This window comes from Leptodactylus fuscus, chromosome 1 (genome assembly GCF_031893055.1).
Source record: "Leptodactylus fuscus isolate aLepFus1 chromosome 1, aLepFus1.hap2, whole genome shotgun sequence".
In the NCBI taxonomy this organism is placed as follows: domain Eukaryota; kingdom Metazoa; phylum Chordata; class Amphibia; order Anura; family Leptodactylidae; genus Leptodactylus; species Leptodactylus fuscus.
The window spans coordinates 320,155,114-320,173,679 of record NC_134265.1 but is presented as its reverse complement, the minus strand read 5'-3'; positions in this window follow the sequence as shown (position 1 = coordinate 320,173,679).

Sequence of the window (18,566 nt, the reverse complement as noted above, 5' to 3'; positions counted from 1 at the left end):
TAGATACGCGTGTCTACACACAGTACCACATGCCATAGGATTATATACGCACGTCTGCACACAGTACCACATGCCGGGGGATTGGATAAATGCTTCTACACACAGTTCCACACACTGTAGGATTAGATACGCACCTCTTCACTCAATACCACACAGAGGAGGATTAGATACACGTGTCTTCACACAGTTGTACACGCCATAGGATTAGATACACGCGTCTGCACACAGTACCACATGCCGTAGGATTAGATACGCGCGTCTACACACAGTACCACATGGGGGAGGATTAGATACGCGCGTCTGCACACAGTTCCACACTCCAGAGGATTAGATACGTGCGTCTGCACACAGTACCACATGCCATAGGATTAGATACACACGTCTGCACAGAGTACCACATGCCGTAGGATTAGATACACACGTCTACACACAGTTCCACACTCCAGAGGATTAGATACGCGCATCTGCACACAGTTGTACACGCCATAGAATTAGATACACGCGTCTGCACACAGTACCACATGCAGTAGGATTAGATACGCGACTCTTCACACAGTACCACACAGGGGAGGATTAGATACGTGTGTGCACACAGTATCACACTTTGGAGGATTAGATACATGCCTCTGCACACAGTACCACAAGCCAGAGAATTAGATACGCATCTCAGCACACAGTATCACACGGGGGAGGATTAGATACGCGCCTCTTCACACAATACCACACAGGGGAGGATTAGATACGTGCATCTGAACACAGTACCACACGGGAGGATTAGATACAGGCCTCTGCATACAGTACCACATGCCAGAGAATTAGATACGCGTCTCAGCATACAGTTCCACATGGGGGAGGATTAGATATGCGCATCTGCACACAGTACCACACGCCAGAGTCATTAGATACGCGCGTCTGCACACAGTTTCACTTACTGGAGGATTAGATACGCGCCTCTTCACACAATATCACATGGGGAGGATTAGATATGTGCATCTGCACACAGTACCACACCAACAAGAATTAGACACTTGCATCTAAACACAGTACTACACGGGGAAGGATTAGATACAGCTTTACTCCAGGTATCCATAACAACTGATCACAGGTTTTTCACTGACATCCAAAATGAGATACACATAATCACATTACGCTTATGGACATACACACAAACCACATACAAAATACACCAGTGCAAAATTGGACAATTCTTATGGGGCCAGTACACAAACATAAATTGCAATATACCCGTGCGAAGCCGGGTCCTCCCTCTAGTATTGAATATATTTATATGAAATGGAAATAAAGATTTTTTTTTTTTTTTGCCTTAAAGGGGTTGTCCAGTTTCAGCAAACAAATGTTATTGTTTGTATAATGAATGTGATATGCAGTCTATGATCATGTGATGAACATACAGGTGTGCAGCTAGTTACAGTCATGGCACACTAACACTGTGTCCATCACATAACCATGGACTGTATATTACAAGACCATGGACTGTATACTTCATGACCATGGACTGTATATCACATGACCATGGACTGTATTTCACATGACTATGGACTGCATATCACATGATTATGGACTGTATAGCTCATAAACATGGACTGTATTTCACATGACTATGGACTGTATATCACATGACCATGGACTGTATATCACATGACCATGGACTGTATATCACATGACCATGCACTGTATATCACATGACCATGGACTGTATATCACATGATCATGGACTGTATATCACATGACCATGGGCTGTATATCACATGACTATGGACTGTATATCACATGACCATGGACTGTATATCACATGATCATGGACTGTATATCACATGACTATGGACTGTATATCACATGACCATGGACTGATTTTTATCTATTAAAAGTAAACAAAGAATGATAGCAAGCAGAGATCTAAAAAAAAAACTGTGAGGAACACATATAGAAAGTGAATTGGAACATTTACATTATACAGAAAATAATATTCATTGGCTGAAACTTATAACCCCTTTCGCATTTTGTAAAAATAGGTAAAAATTCACATTCAGGTTTTAATCACTTTAAAAAGTTTTATGTTAAAAAAAAAAAAAAAAAGAAAACTACACCAATTCAAGTAACCATTACTTACATGGTCATAATGTAGCGATGACTAGTTTTTACCTCTCTTTAGCAACAACACATGTAATGTATTTCATTGTGAGAATCCATTAATTGAAAATGTTGAAATGCATTAGTTGTATTGATTTTGTTCGGCTTTTAAACCCACGCTCTATAAATACATTTGGTATTTGCAGTTTGTTTATTACGCCTGCTTTCTTTTTTATGTATAAATTTGTTTATTTACTGTGTATTAACATCTTATATACAAAACATTAAGGCAGAGTTATTAATGTATTTACATAAAGTAGAATAATCACAGAGGATCACATATTTCATAACATTCAGATCAGTTTATTCAGAATCTAGTAACCAAAAATGTATTTTGCATCACTAGGACATACACTGTCTGCCAATAAGTATTTGGACACCCAAACAAATGAAGATTTGCGGTCGTGATGTAAATCACGCCTTGGTCCCAGTACATGGTAAACTCAATGCCGGCGCCTATTGCACTATGTTAGATAACAGTGTGCTTCCTACATTATGGCCGTTCTATGGGTCAGACCAATGTTACTTCCAGGATGACAACGCCAGCTGTCATGTAGCGAGGTCTACCATGGCTTGGTACAGTGATAATCAGGTTAATCGACTGGACTGGCCTGCCCAGAGCCCAGACTTGAACCCTATTGAGCACCTCTGGGACGAGTTGATCGCCGAACTAAGGGCAGCCGTACAAAAGCGGTGAAAGAACTTACCTGTCTTCTCCAAGCCGAATGGAATAAAATACCACTAGCCATCATACAAGGACTTGTGGAAAGCATGCCTTGGATGGTTGAGGCTGTAATTGCCGCTCGTGGAGGCTCTACCAACTATTGAATCTGAATAAATGTTGTTTTTCTATTCTACCACAGCTGTCCATATACTTATTGGTAGACAATGTATATTCCTGTGGCCACACTTAACTGATGTCCAGTCTGGATTCACAAATTGTTGGTGTGTTAAAGAGGATATTTCATGTCCTTGGGCACATGCGGTTTTATATGCCGCTAGAAAGCCAACAGTGCAGTGAATTCAGTGCTCTGTTGGTTTTTCCATTATGTGCCCCAGGCTGCCAGTTTTCGCACTGATCACTGTCCACTGTCAGAAGGGTGTTCGTGACAGTTTTGCTAGACTGTGAGGAACACCCCTCCTGACAGCACTCGTCCATAACCCTGTACTGTCAGAGGGGGTGATCCTTACTGTCTAGCGATGATGCTGAGGTTAGTAAATAATGTTAAACTTGTATCCTATTACCATAAGCAAATACAACTCAAGCAATGCAACATAAAACTTATTTTACTCACTCGAGTACAGCAGCCTTGAACAACTGATCAGTAGGAATATGAGAGCTGGATTCCTACCAATCTGATATTAATGGCCTATACTAAACCCAAAACCCCCGGAAGGTTATTTAAATATAAACAGTACAGCAAGCGTATTAAGAAATCTGTAATATCTTATGGATATTGTACTACGCTTGGTTAAAGGGGTTGTCCAGACAGTTAAATTTACCTTCATTCATACCACAAATTCTTCATAATGGACCTGGAGGTTTCAGCCTGGATCCAACCCTTGGGTCATGTGATAAGATCCAACCTCAGACCCTGGGGTGCTCTTCTCCTTCCTCCCTGATCTTACAGATAATTACCTGTGCTATGTTACTGGCTTTACTGTAGTCATTCACTGTTGTACAGGTAAATACCTGTGATATCAGGAGAAGAGAGTGGGGGCAGAGCAATATGGGGGTCAGTGGCTGATTCCGATCACATGAAGAATCTGCTGGATGAATTAGGGCAAATTTAAGCCCCAGGCAACCCCTTTTATTTTGTTTTAATTGCTGTTTATAGCAACTGAGCATGACCTGTTCCCATCCCCACAGCAAGATACAGTATTGCAGTCTGTGGTATAAGAGATCACATGTTCAACCCCCTAGCCCCACCCTAAGGGGGACTAAGAAAAGTAAATAATAAACAAATATTTTTAATAAGCCAAATATGTAAAAAAAATAATAGAATACAAAAATTCAAGGATCAAGTCAGAGCCATTGACACTGTAGTAGGATGGATGAGGCTGATATGTGAAAAAGAAGCATAATGGTAATATGTGGAAAAACAAACATAACATATGAAACATAACGCAGAATATTTGCCTTAGCTGCGACAGAGAGATAGAGAAATAAATCATAATGTTGAAATCGCCACTTTGCTTCCATAGAGACTGAACAAAAATGTTCACAATGCTGTACATCCCCCAGAATGGAATCAGAAAAAGCTACAGCTCACTCTCCAAAAATGCTCTTATGTAGCTCTCCAGACAGAAATATACAAAATAGAAATTTTCAGAATATGCTTAAGCAAAAAAACCTTTTTCTATAAGTTTACAATTCTTAAATGTATTAAAGCATAACAAAATTTGGTATCGCTGTGATAATACTGACGAAAAGCTGTAAGAAACAGGTGAAACATTATATCAAACAAGGTCTCATATGCTCCTACTAATGGAAAAAATGTAAAAAATTATAGATTTTAGAAGACAGGAAGTAAAAATAGAAAGTGCAAAAACGTTACATATCTGTGGAGGGAAGAGGTTAAAGGGGTTGTCCCATCACAAGGATCCTATCTATACTGCTTGTGAATGTGGATGTAAGACTTTTCCTAAATACACTGCTTCAGCAAAACTACTTTGTTTGTCCACTATCTTACTTTATTCAATTCTTTGTGGCCACAGCCCTGACTTGGCTGCTCATGAGTCAAGTGATGTATCTGCTGCTCTCAGGGGGGGAGGGAGGAGGGGCTAAGTGTAGGCAGTCTCTGTATGTAACACAGAATGGAGTTGCTGCTGCCTGTACTTCATAGTCCAATATGGGTGGGCGGAGCTACATGCGAATTTGGGGGCGGAGCTAAATGGCAGGTTGCCTGTGAAACCCCGCCCACCAAATGATGCAAGAAACCAGGAAGAAAGAAGATTTTACAGCAGTAAAAACTGATGAGTATGTGAGGTGGGAATACCCATTTAATGTATATTCACACAGCAAGATTCTGCCCAAATTCTGCATTCTGTTGTTTTTAGTTCCAATCAGCAAGTAAAAGCTAAACCCCTGCCCAGAGGGGCAGAAATGGAAGAGAAATTTCAGGTGGAAGTCTGCCTCAAATTCTTTTCCATTTCCACTATGTGGCAGCCTCTTGCGTTCAGACTTTCTCATAGAACAGCAGAATATTTAAGTAGTTTTTAGAAAAAAAATGTTTCATACTCAAAAAAATATTATGGGTATTATGCTATTTCAGAGGACAAAAAAGATAATTTTCAATTGAAACCTTTTTTATTTATTTATTTTTTAAAATACACCAGTGTCTATCTATTGCTCTTCTATACTTTGTCAGGGACTCCCTGGTATTCTTTTGGTTCCCTTTTAGAATATCCACCTAATGTGCCCAGTCGCCGTGTAAAGACAGTGTTACTCACATGCCTAATCCAGACCAAAAAGTCAAAAATAGCTAAAGGTACAGTGAACTCTTGGTTGTTTCTCTTGGTTATGGCTATTAATGTATAATGTGCCATCATACACAGTCCAGTCATATTAATGTGACCACTGCCTACTTTTGATGTCAACGTTAAATAACCAGTCGCAGAAGGCCCGTGTCATCAGCCATCTGGGTGCACTCATCATTGTGGAAGGCACGATGGATCAACACAAGTATGCATCTCCCCTTGCGGACCATGCTCAAGATCCCAGTGAACACCATCACAACATCCCCTCTCTTCCTGCACGTCTCGCAGCGGTCCGCTCTACGAAAGGTGGTAATTCTGGATTTTGACAGGTGGTCATATTAATGTGACTGGACTATGTATAAGTTGTTAGTAAATAAACTGTTTTGATGCCGCCCCCCCATTTAGTGACTTTTCCTGACATCTTTCTGTGCAACAATATCACCTTCATTCGGATTTGATCTAGATAGTCTATTGAGTGTTTAATGGACAATTACTATAAAGTGAACATACTTGAAAATAATGCATAGAACAGAAAGTAATAGACTTAAGCGTAACATAGATTAGAGGAGCATTACACTTGACCTATTTCACAATGAGTATAATGTTCTATGTAAATACAGTAGGTTGGATAAAACTATATAATAACTCAATGTGCTACGTTGTTTCAATTAGATGAGAAATTTTCTTGTACTCTCCAAAATCAGACCTAGCGTGGAAATGTACAATTCCTGTGGCAATACAATAAGCACTAAGGGTGAGTTCACACTGAGTATATGCCAGCTTATTCTGAACGTAAAACACGTTCAGAATCAGTGGCATATAAAGCGGTTCCATTCATTTCTATGGGAGCCGGCATACGAGCACTTTCCATTCACTTCAAGGGGAGCGCTCGTAGTGAAAGAAGCAGCCCATTCATTTCTATGGGGAGCGCTCGTATGCCGGCTCCCATAGAAATGAATGGGAACTGCTTTATACGCCGCTGATTCTGAACGTGTTTTACGTTCAGAATAAGCTGGCGTATACTCAGTGTGAAATCACCCTAAGGGGAGATTTATTGTTGTTTTTGCACCAGAGGTGAGCAGGTGAGTCTTTCAAGAAAAAAAAGCCTCTATGTGACAAAAATGCAACAAAATTTTGGTGCATTTATGTCAGAAGCTAAGCCAACTATTTACTGTAAAGTTTTTGGCGACACAATGATGCGCTTCAATGATAATCGCAATAGAGATGAATAGCGCATGTGCTGTCTAGTCTGTAGTGATGCTTGCACTGTATAAAAAGATCATGGCCACATACAACAGCTTATGCATTGCCCTATGTAGACAATGTGTGTACATTGATTGTGCAATATATAGACCCTTTGACTACGCCTTTGCAGGTAAACACTGGCGCATGTGCAGCCATTAGGGGGTAATGCCGATGATGTTATCAGCCAGTCTTTTAACTAATAAAGTCTGTATCTTTATTCTTCAATGCTGAATGACACAGGTTAGGAGTCAATCTTGGCATATTTTATAATTATGTTTGTAAGGGCTCGTTCACATCTGCGCCCAGGACTCCGTTCTGCAGGTTTCCATTTCCTGCACAAAACAGAGCAGAAGACAGAAACCTGCCGGCATCTTTCCAAACCCATTCATTTGAGTGGGTTTGAAAAGTGTCCGGCCGTGAGCGCCAGGTGACCAGGATTTACCTTGTGCCGCCCTCTGCTGACTATAGGCTCAGGTTGTTGTTGTGACACCATAACAACCACTTAAGGTGAGAGGTCAACTGGTCCTTTAAAGGTCAATAATTGAGATCACATTCAGTGTTTCACTGTTGTTGCTTCCAATACAGAGTTACTCTATATGCCTCTTGGTGCTTTTTTTGTTGGGTTAGATTGGACAGCCCAAAGCTGTGCCAGATATATTATTCAGCCTTAGACACTGTGACAAATCTTATGCAGCCTAAGTTTGCACTTTCTAATAGTAGAGAGATTAGAAAATTGGCCCTAGTGTGTTTAGTTCTCTTAGGTCATTAATAACAGATTGATGAGGTCTTCTTAGCACCCCCACCGATTTGCTGTTTGCATGGTCAATTGTACTAGGCTGAGCACTGGAACCTTTAATTATGTAAGTTGCTCCATATACCTACATACTAGCAATAGTACTTAGTACTTGGTACTTAGCAATAGACATCTGTGTATTGCATGTTTATTCTGTTCATTTGGTGTCACCTTCATTTGGTTATTTTTTACCTGTTGAAGTACTGTATGTTGAACTTATTTATTATACTCTGGTTATCTCTTTTCACTTGCTGGAACAACCCGGCTCCAATATCTGCTCTTAGTCACTAGCAATGTTTGCAGCTTGCTGTGTGCATGAGCAGTCGTAATCACCTTTTATCAAAGTATTAGCATACAAAGAAATTATAGGTCCCTATAGCAGTTCCGCCTGAGATTTTGTAATATACTTTTGTAATTAAAGATTATTAATGCACTTTTAATTTGTATAAAGTTATTTTATCAGGCATATAGCTCCAATTACCCTGCTTTACTTCAACAAGAATTAAATGACAACTCTTTTGTCATCAAGTTGACTGCACTAGGGGTAGACGTTAACTTGACTCAGCAAATGTTAGCTTGACATTTAATACCTTACATACCCTTGAATAGAATGATGTCTAGTTTATTAAATGTAAATATAGTATGTGCTCTATTCACATGATTTTGGAGACTAGTAGTGTGGAAGAAGGACGAAATGGTCAGTTTCTTCATGCCCATTTTACATACATTAGGGACCTGTGCCTGGGACCCATATAGCAGGGTGGCTTTATCCATGGGGCCAACGGTGCACCAGTGGGGAGACAGCGGAACAGTCAAACAGTGCCACCTCACTGTCCTAGTTGCATATAATAATGAAGCAGGGAGCATCATCATTCTTCCCCAGGATCTGCAGGCGCAATGTGATGATGCCACTTCCATCACACCTGCAGCTCCCTGAAGACTCCAAACCCGAGACAGCAAGGGACACAGGAGAGGTGAGTATTAGTGGGGGGTTTGTGTGGTAGGAGAGGGACATTAAACTGGAGGGACAACTGCAGGGCTATGAATATGACCTTGAATTCATTTAAAAAATGAGAATCTCATCTTTACAATGATACCAGGATCATCATGATAGTCCTTACAGAGTCTAAATGATTTGCTGGTGATAATGATCTTCGGAATTGACATCACAATGCAGATTTCAACTCCCAACAGCAATTTAAACAATGAATTGCTCCAAATCTGTAAGGGCTATGCAGGCAATGAGATTCTTATCTTTCATCTTCATAGCCCTAATGGATCCTGAGATATTGGGCTCTAAAATGTCCTCCCCCTCCTGCCTTAGGCAGTATCTTAGAGCTGTCTGAAGGAGGAAGGAGAGGGAAGGAACAGATCTGCAGAGATGATGTATTATCATCATTGTTTTTGCATAACCTGTATGTGACCGGGGAGGGTGGGGGGTAGTGTAGACTTCTGTCCATGTTATCCCCTCTCCTACCAATAAGCTCATACTATACTTTTGATCTCTGATTGTCACATAGAGAGATAATGTAATATCCATCTGAACCTAATCACAGAAGTATTCTTATGTAATACTCCTCTGAACATAACCAGTAATTTATTGGGTCTTTGACACCTCTGAAAAGAGGTGTCATCTAAGTTATGTCATGTATGTGCCAATACATTTTGAGCCAATAATAAGTGATATAATGTTAGACTCGAGAGTTTAACCATACACCTTATTTATCAAAAAGCAGCAATCATTTGGCGCATTTTAAGACTGTCTAGTCTAAAGTTGACTGTCTAAAACTTAGAACTAGTAAATTTTCTCCAGTGTAATCTAAAAACAGCCATGTAACAGATGTATATGTCTTTAGGAACATATTCAATTTCTTCATTTAAGTTTAAAGATTTTCACAGTTTCAGAGTCATTGTCAGATATTTTTCATTCTAAATCTGAAAAAAAAAAAAATTCAGGAAACTTCAGAGATATTTTTAACCCTGAACAGAGACTTGATCCAGTAACTATTGTTTATAAAATCTTCAAATGTCTCCCTATGTGAATCTTTGGCAGTACTTATAGAATGTCCTTATTTTTTGATAACACATACAACATGAAGTGCATAGGAATGAGTCATGTCTCATGAGGTTATTTAAAGATATTAGGTTGTAGAATGTCTTAGACATCCCACAAATATGCATGAACCTATTTTGATACAATTCTGAATAAAAATGGTTCCTCTGTGCTTTCTGACTCCTTAGATGTGCTTATAGCATTAAATGAGAGAACATTCGGTAACATCATTGGTGAACTTTTTGTACTGCATATCTAAACTCTAGAACATGAAAAAAGCGGAATAATAAGGGTCAGATCATTTCCATATAGTTGAGTTTCCATTTCATGTAGATTTAAGCTTCTACTATGTTGAAAAGAGATATAACAATAACATCTTGATGAAGAGATAACAAAGTAAAACGCTCTATTTATGAGAAGATCAGACCCAAATCACGGAAAATGCAATCACCCTTTCATTTCACCGAAAAAAAAGTCATAATTATTGAAATAGGGGTCAGGATAAAATGCCAGCTCCCAGCCGGATACAGGCAAGTCATAATGTTATATGAGGAAGGTACAGAGGTGCTAAATACTGATGGACGTCCACTCACACACCTACTATTCATGAGGGGATGGTTAGATTTTAATTACCTTCTCGCACTAGCAGTAGCATATATTAGACTAAATAATACATTCTAGTAATGAAAAAGCAAATTTAGCTAAACAATAGCCTTTACAGGATGCCGCAGAGACCCAGCAGCTATGGCACTCACACTCAATTCCATATGTACCAACATGACTCAGGATGTATTGTGGATAACATTAGAAAACATTTTACTGTTACGGATAAAATGTCCATTTTTGTACTGCTATTAACCAAATGTCTGCTTTGATAAATGTTTGTTGCTGCAATCCTCTTTGTGACCTTTCTGATATGTAACTGAACATCAGCTTAGCAAGATGGCGCCTACATCCTGAAGGACACCCAAAGAAATGTGCAAGAGTCAGATGTTGGCTTCAGCCAACAGCAACTTGACACATATACATAAGTCAATTTCTACATACAATGCTATATAAGATGATGTTTTGTGGTAAATAAACCGGAAGCTTGGTTCGACCTGACTCAAGTGCAGAGTGTCACTTCTTCGAGTGTGCTTCATATACACAGTCCAGTCACATTAATGTGACCACCTGTCAAAATCCAGAATAACCACCTTTCGCAGAGCAGACTGCTGCAAGACGTTCAGGAAGAGAGGGGATGTTGTGATCATGTTCACTGGGATGTTGAGCCATGCTGACTCCAGTGCCATGGCCAGGTGTGCTAGGTTACCCGTTTGAGCACCCATGGCATGAACCACCCGATCGAGGTGGTCCCACAGATTCTTGAATGGGTTCAAGTCCAGGTAATTTGCTGGCCAAGGGAGTAAGGTAAACTCATCCCGGTGCTCCTTGAACCACGCACGTACACGGCGAGCTTTATGACACGTCGCATTGTCCTGCTGGTAGATGCCAATATATATATATATATATATATATATATATATATATATATATTAGAAACCCACAACCAACCTGGATGCTAATTAAGTATCAATCTGAAACAGATGTACATGTATGTTCTGGTGTGTGAAAGGGTTACAGTAAACTCCTCAACAAATTGCAACACCAAGAAGGACAAGACTTGGAAATCACAGGATGGAGATGGATAGATCTGTTAGTGATATGCAAATGATAAAAACAAATGAAACAAAATATTCTTGGTTTATTCAGTATTGACACGCAGAAATACACACACTTGCCCCCATTGGCATGCTATCAATGAGGTTGATTATTGGTTGTCTAAGGAATTTTTTGCCACACTGAATGCACTTGGACAATCAAATCATCCATACTGGTCACCGGTAACTTCCTTTACAATTGTTGACCAATGAAGTCCTACAGGTGATCAATGAGATACCAGTCCAAATATCCTATAGGCCATGGTGGTACATTTAGTCCACAAAGGCTGCTCACAGTAGTTCTTTGGAGAAATGGGGTACCATTGGTGGCACAAAAAAAATCAATGTACTGATAAGCTGTTAGCGGATCTAGAATGATTGTACAGTCTATGGGCCCCACTCCTTAACACAACAAAGGCTGCCTAAACAATGCTAAGGCTACTGAAACAGACAGTACAGATGTAGACAGACATAGTGTGTAATGTCCTGCTTTGATGAGATATTTATTTAAGATTTCTCCTTTTCTACCTGTTGTGTTATTGAGGACTATACTGTTTCACTAGATGACATCAGCAGGGAGAAAGTAAAGGGCTATAGTAATTCAAACCTCCTCCTACACTCACATTGAAATGAATGAAGTGTGCACACTCTGAGCAAATAGATCAATCAAATAGTGTTGCTCAGTAATTTTTATTGCATAATATAAGTTTGACTTTACAAATTCATATACCCATGCATATTTAGACCCTGGATGCAAACATGCTTTGTGCGTTGTCTCCATAGCCATCTACTTTTATAGAGTTTAGAAATTTATGTTATAGACACAGAAATGCCAGTGTAAGCAAATAGAAATGAGTTCACAACACTCCATAATTGGGGCCATGATACATAAAAGTTGATTTCCCCATTATGTTCTCCTATCATGTAGAAAACCACTGAGAAAATGAAGAAAATAAAGAATGTGCCAGTTGTGCCAATGAAAAATCTGCAGGTATCTGCCGTATACACTGTAGTCATCCTAACTATGTCAAAGGAAAGAATGAGAGCAAGGCATAATAATTATAAATATAATTGACCTTATTTCTTCCAGAAACTTGAGTGGGCTGTCATTATTTAAATAACCCCTTATCATACAAGGTTTATAATCTTTCTTTACCACACCAACATTAATACAAAACAAAATGAACGAAAGAAAGTACCTGCTGCGTTCTGCACATTTCTTTTAACATGTAATAATTTTTGTGATTATTGCTTGTTGTACTGTAGATCTTTGTAAGCAGTAATATTACACTAAATCTACATAAAAATTAGACATATTTAGTTATTGATTTAACACTGATATTTTGCTTCTAAATTCATTATTTTATCTTAGCCTGAATTGCAAAGAAGCTGTGAAATAACAGGAGAAAACAGAAAACATGCCATGTGAATCTAAAAAATAAATAAATAATAATTTAAGAGTAAATATTTATTGCTTGAAACAATCTGTTTATATTCCTATTTTGTTTGTATGTATAAGGACAAAACTATTTTTTTTTTAATTTGATTTTAATTTTTCAAATACATTTTGAGGCTATGCACATGGTCAATGCAAAAAAGGAGCAATAATTGTTTAAAGGTCTTTATGTTAAAGAAATATAATTCAAATATTGATGGAGGAAAAGATTCTTTACAGTTAGATTAAAGTACTTCTTATTAGAGATGGGTGAACCGCTTTGGAATGAGTTGGGTTTAATCCAAATATCACTATTTGTTTTGTTTGTTAATAAAACTGAGTAATTGGGGATTCCTCTCAGATGTAATGCAACATACATTATGGTAAATCATTATAGTATACCCGTGGGAGGTGAAAAAAATAAAAAAAGTTCTACTCACCTTCTCTCACCTCTTTTGGGCCTCCACATGGTGTCCAATCATGTCATGATTAGAGATGAGCAAATGGAAGCTCAAAAAGTGGAATTGTATATGAATTTCAAGAATTATTCAATTCTAATCGAATCTGCTAATGAATCACAGGGGACATCTAGAGCGGGTGTTAACTGTAACTGACAGCTAACGCCCTGCTCCATAACCTCCAGTCAGAGTATAGCTCCAATCAGTGATTTTAACCTCCTGGATGTAGTGGTCAAAAATTACTGGGGCATCCAAGGGGTTCTGGCATGGTACATGTCCCCCTCAGCACCCCTCGCGGTGACATTGGGGGGTTCCAACATAGCAGTGGCGTAAAGGTTGGGGAAAGAGGTTGGGAAAACCTGGCTCCCTGACCGCTATACATATTGCTAATGGAGAGGGGCCAGGTGATTGCTGGGTCCCTTTTCATTAGATGCCAGGCCACGGGAGGTGATTGAAAATAAAAAATAGTGATACTCACCTGTCTTGCATCTGGCTCCAAAGCTCTTCCAGCCAGTGACTGAGCTCTTGCTCCCCAGGCCTCGATGCTGGGGCCTGTGATTGGGCATCAGCAGTCACGTGGAGCATGCCGGCGTAGTGACAAAGGTCCAATCACAGGCCCTAGCAGTGACGTCTGGGGAGCAGGACCTCAGTCGCAAGGAAGAAGAGGAGAGAGGAGGATGCTGCAGACTGCCGGACACCCAGAGGAAGTGAGGGAAGGTGAGTATAATTGTTTATTTTTAATCACTTCCGCATGGCCTCTGATTATTATACTCTGGGGTCTGAGTGCTCATGTAAGTGCCCTTACCTCTTCAATGTTTACATGTAATTAGAGTTTTACTTTAGAGTTTTACAAGTAATTGTTCCATTTAATAGGAGAAACCCTCTCAAACTGAATTGGATTAGTGGGTTTCCTGATGTCGGACCTCCAATGATCTCTTATTGAAGACTTATCCTATCTCATAAATACAATTTCTTATAAAACCAATTTCTCTCTAAATCAATTCAACATCAATTCACAATGTGGTCTCATACATAAAATAGCTAGCACATACCTGTGTTTTAACTTATCATGATATGATGTTGCTTTTAGAAAAGCTGCTTAACATATGACACATGTATCTGAACATGTCCAGCCACGAGGACAGCAAAGGCACGAACTATATGTAAGATAAGTCACTAAGTAAACAAGTGAACAAACATTCATACAAATATCCAATGGAGGTACTTTTGTAGGGGGTTTGCAGTGCTCCACCTGTTGCTCTTACAAAGCAAGAGTAGATTGCTGTCCTGCTGTCAGGCTCAAATCTTTCTGTCTTTGCTCCACACTCCGCAGATACATGTCCATGTCTTGGTATTGCTTCATTTTATGGAGACTGTTCTGTGAGACACAGCATACCATCTTGCAATGGGATGTATTGATGTACCATTCTGGAGGAACTAAGCTTCCTGTGCAACCTAAAGGATCTACACTTACTGCCCCATACTCCCAGCAGTGACAAGGGCACTTGCAAAATGCAAAACTAGAGAAGAATCAGGAAGGATTAGGAGAGAATCACTGTCTATGACATCACAGGCAAAGCCATTCACATTTTTTGGGTATTGTCTTGATATTGCCTTTCTATTACTCCTATTGTCAGTCTATTTTGCACCAAAGAAGATGAAACTGATTTATGATCACTTGTGCTATACAGCTGGACATGCAGTGTTGGCCAAAAGTATTGACACCCCTGCAATTCTGTCAGATAATACTCATTTTCTTCCAGAAAATTATTGAAATCACAAATTCTTTGGTATTATTATCTTCATTTAATTTGTCTGCAATGGAAAGAATTATCAAAAAGCCATATTGGATATAATTCCACACCAAACATAAAAAAGGGGGTGGACAAAAGTATTGGCACTGTTTGAAAAATCATATCATGCTTCTCTAATTTGTGTAATTAACAGCACCTGTTACTTACCTGAGGCACCTAACAGGTGGTGGCAATAACTAAATCACACTTGCAGCCAGTTGAAATGGATTAAAGATGACTCAACCTCTGTCCTGTGTCCTTGTGTGTACCACATTGAGCATGGAGAAAAGAAAGAAGACCAAAGAACTGTCTGAAGACTTGAGAAGAAAAATTGTGAGGAAGCATGAGCAATCTCAAGGCTACAAGTCCATCTCCAAAGACCTGATTGTTCCTGTGTCAACTGTGCGCAGTGTCATCAAGAAGTTTAAAGCCCATGGCACTGTGGCTAACCACCCTAGATGTGGATGGAAAAGAAAAATTGACAAGAGATTTCAATGGTAGATTATGCGGATGGTGGATAAAGAACCTCAACTAACATCCAAACAAGTTCAAGCTGCCCTGCATTCCGAGGGTACAACAGTGTCAACCCGTACTATCCGTCGGCGTCTGAATGAAAAGGGACTGTATGGTAGGATACCCAGGAATACCCCACGTCTTACCCAGAGACATAAAAAAGCCAGGCTGGAGTTTGCCAAAACTTACCTGAGAAAGCCAAAAACGTTTTGGAAGAATGTTCTCTGGTCAGATGAGACAAAAGTAGAGCTTTTGGGGAAAAGACATCAATATAGAGTTTACAGGAAAAAAAAAAAAGAGGCCTTCAAAGAAAAGAACACGGTCCCTACAGTCAAACATGGCAGAGGTTCCCTGATGGTTTGGGGTTGCTTTGCTGCCTCTGGCACTGGACTGCTTGACCGTGTGCATGGCATTATGAAGTCTGAAGACTACCAACAAATTTTGCAGCATAATGTAGGGCCCAGTGTGAGAAAGCTGGGTCTCCCTCAGAGGTCATGGGTCTTCCAGCAGGACAGTCACCCGAAACACAGTTCAAAAAGCACTAGAAAATGGTTTGAGAGAAAGCACTGGAGACTTCTAAAGTGGCCAGCAATGAGTCCAGACCTGAATCCCATAGAACACCTGTGGAGATATCGCTTGATGGCAGTTTGGAGAAGGCCCCCTTCACATCTCAGGGGCCTGGAGCAGTTTGCCAAAGAAGAATGGTCTAAAATTCCAGCAGAGCATTGTAAGAAACTCATTGATGGTTACCGGAAGCGGTTGTTCGCAGTTATTTTGTCTAAAGGTTGTGCTACCAAGTATTAGGCTGAGGGTGCCAATACTTTTTTTTCCGGCCCATAATTTTGAAGTTTTGTCTAAAATGATCAATGATTTGACTTTTTTTTCATTCTCTTTTGTGGTTTTTCATTGCAAGCAAAATAAATGAAGATATTAATACCAAATAATTTGTGCTTGCAATCATTTTCTGGAAAAAACTGAGTATTATCTGACAGAATTGCAGGGGTGCTAATACTTTTGGCCAACACTGTACTAATATCCCTGAAGTATAAGGCCAGTTGCAGCCGTCCTGCCACCGGCCTGCCTTGAAATAAAAGTATGGGCTACACACGGACGACACCTGGATGTCCCCATGTGCCTCCCGTGCACCGATCGTGCTTCGGTGACTCCTTTTATTAAATTAATAGGAGCCACAGAAACACGGGCCACAAAATAGGACAGGAATAGGACCTGTCCTATCTAATGCGGCCCGGACTGTCGGCCCGCACATGGGACCATGAAAATATGGTTGTGTGTACAGGCCCATAGAAATGAATGGGTCAGTGTGCTGTCCGAGAAATACATGAAAAGCACATGGACCCACACCATGGTCGTCTGCAAGGGGAGTTACTGTTATTTTTTTTATCGTGTAGTACAATATCCAATGGAGCATTCTGCAGTACACATTTCTTTATATTGTAGCACATAAATTGTGTATAAATAACCTCAGTTCTGACAAAGATCCATTCAAAAATGTAGCTTTGTTCACAGCCTGTAGAGAATAAAATGAATACTATGTTGCACCTATGTACCCTATGAATTTGTCCCAATTTGTAATATGTTTGCATGCAGGAGACCTTAGTCTGATTTTGGCTTGAGTTAATATAATGTTTTTGGAAAAATTCTAGTTACTGTTTTCTCTGGATCAACCAGTGTCAAATCCATTTTCTATTCTATTTTATCAAACTTAACATTTAACAGCAAGAAAGCAGACTAATGTAGAGAAGATCTGCCCCTTGTTGAGATGTGTCTTGATATTTAATGCAGCTCCCCAGTAATGCAAAGAGTAAATTGCTTAGGGCAAGAAGAAGCAAAATTGAGTAACTTACATAAAGCGGTATAACAGGCATTCAGAAGATAAGAAATACTCTTAATGTGATTGTGAAACACAAATATATTCATGCTTTTGAAGGATGAAGTTTTAGATACCAAATCTTCCCTCACAGTAAAAATAAATACATAAATTACTAAACGTGCATTTTGTTTCCCTTTGACTTTTGTCTCTATTTTTGTCATGCTTCTTCTCTTTTAACCAGATGAGGGATAAGCATTTTTATATAACATGCTGAATAGTCAACCTAGTTGTACTGTTTATGTATTTATTTCCTAAACTATACTATATGGAGAAAAGTTTGGGACACACTCCTGAATTGGTGTATAAAATCCAGCTCCTATCCATGCAGCAAACATTTTTGAAAGTATGGGGGAGGCTGATTTCCCCTGTAACTGAGGCTGGTACATGCAGGAGGAATACAGCCAATAACTACAGAGCTGATCTGGGTCCTGTAGAACCCAGCACCTCTAACAGATTCTGATCCCAGTGGATCACGTCACTGCTGGGTCAGTTGGGAGCCTCATTGAGCGCTGTGTACACAGTGATCAGGAAGGCAGGGACAGTAATAATCCTTCCCTGCCTTCTCAATGGGAGCTCCAGCTGAAAACAGCTTGGACATACCATTATGTCCTTGCAGAACAAGGCAACCACTCTCAGGATGTATATACCCAATGGGCGCTACAAACGTTTTTAAGACATTTTTGACAACTGTATGCTTCAAACTTTGCTAAAATGGTTTGGGGAAGGTCTTTTTCAGTTCAATTATGATGGTACACTTCATGCACAAAGTAAAATCTACAGTAAGGAAAGGTAAGCATATTTAAGATAAACACTTGTCTACCTTAAAAGGGTTGTCCCATCTCAAGGATCCTATCTATAGTGGTCCCTTATGTAAATTGAAGACTTTTCCTAAATATATTGTTTTAAAAATGCTGCTTTGTTTACCTGCTATGTGAACTTATTCTCCCATTGTTTACACAGTGTTGCTATAACCACGGACCTATAGGACAAGTCACGTCACTCACTGCTCTTGCCGGCAGGACAATCAGTTTAGCTAATTGCAGTTTTGCTGATA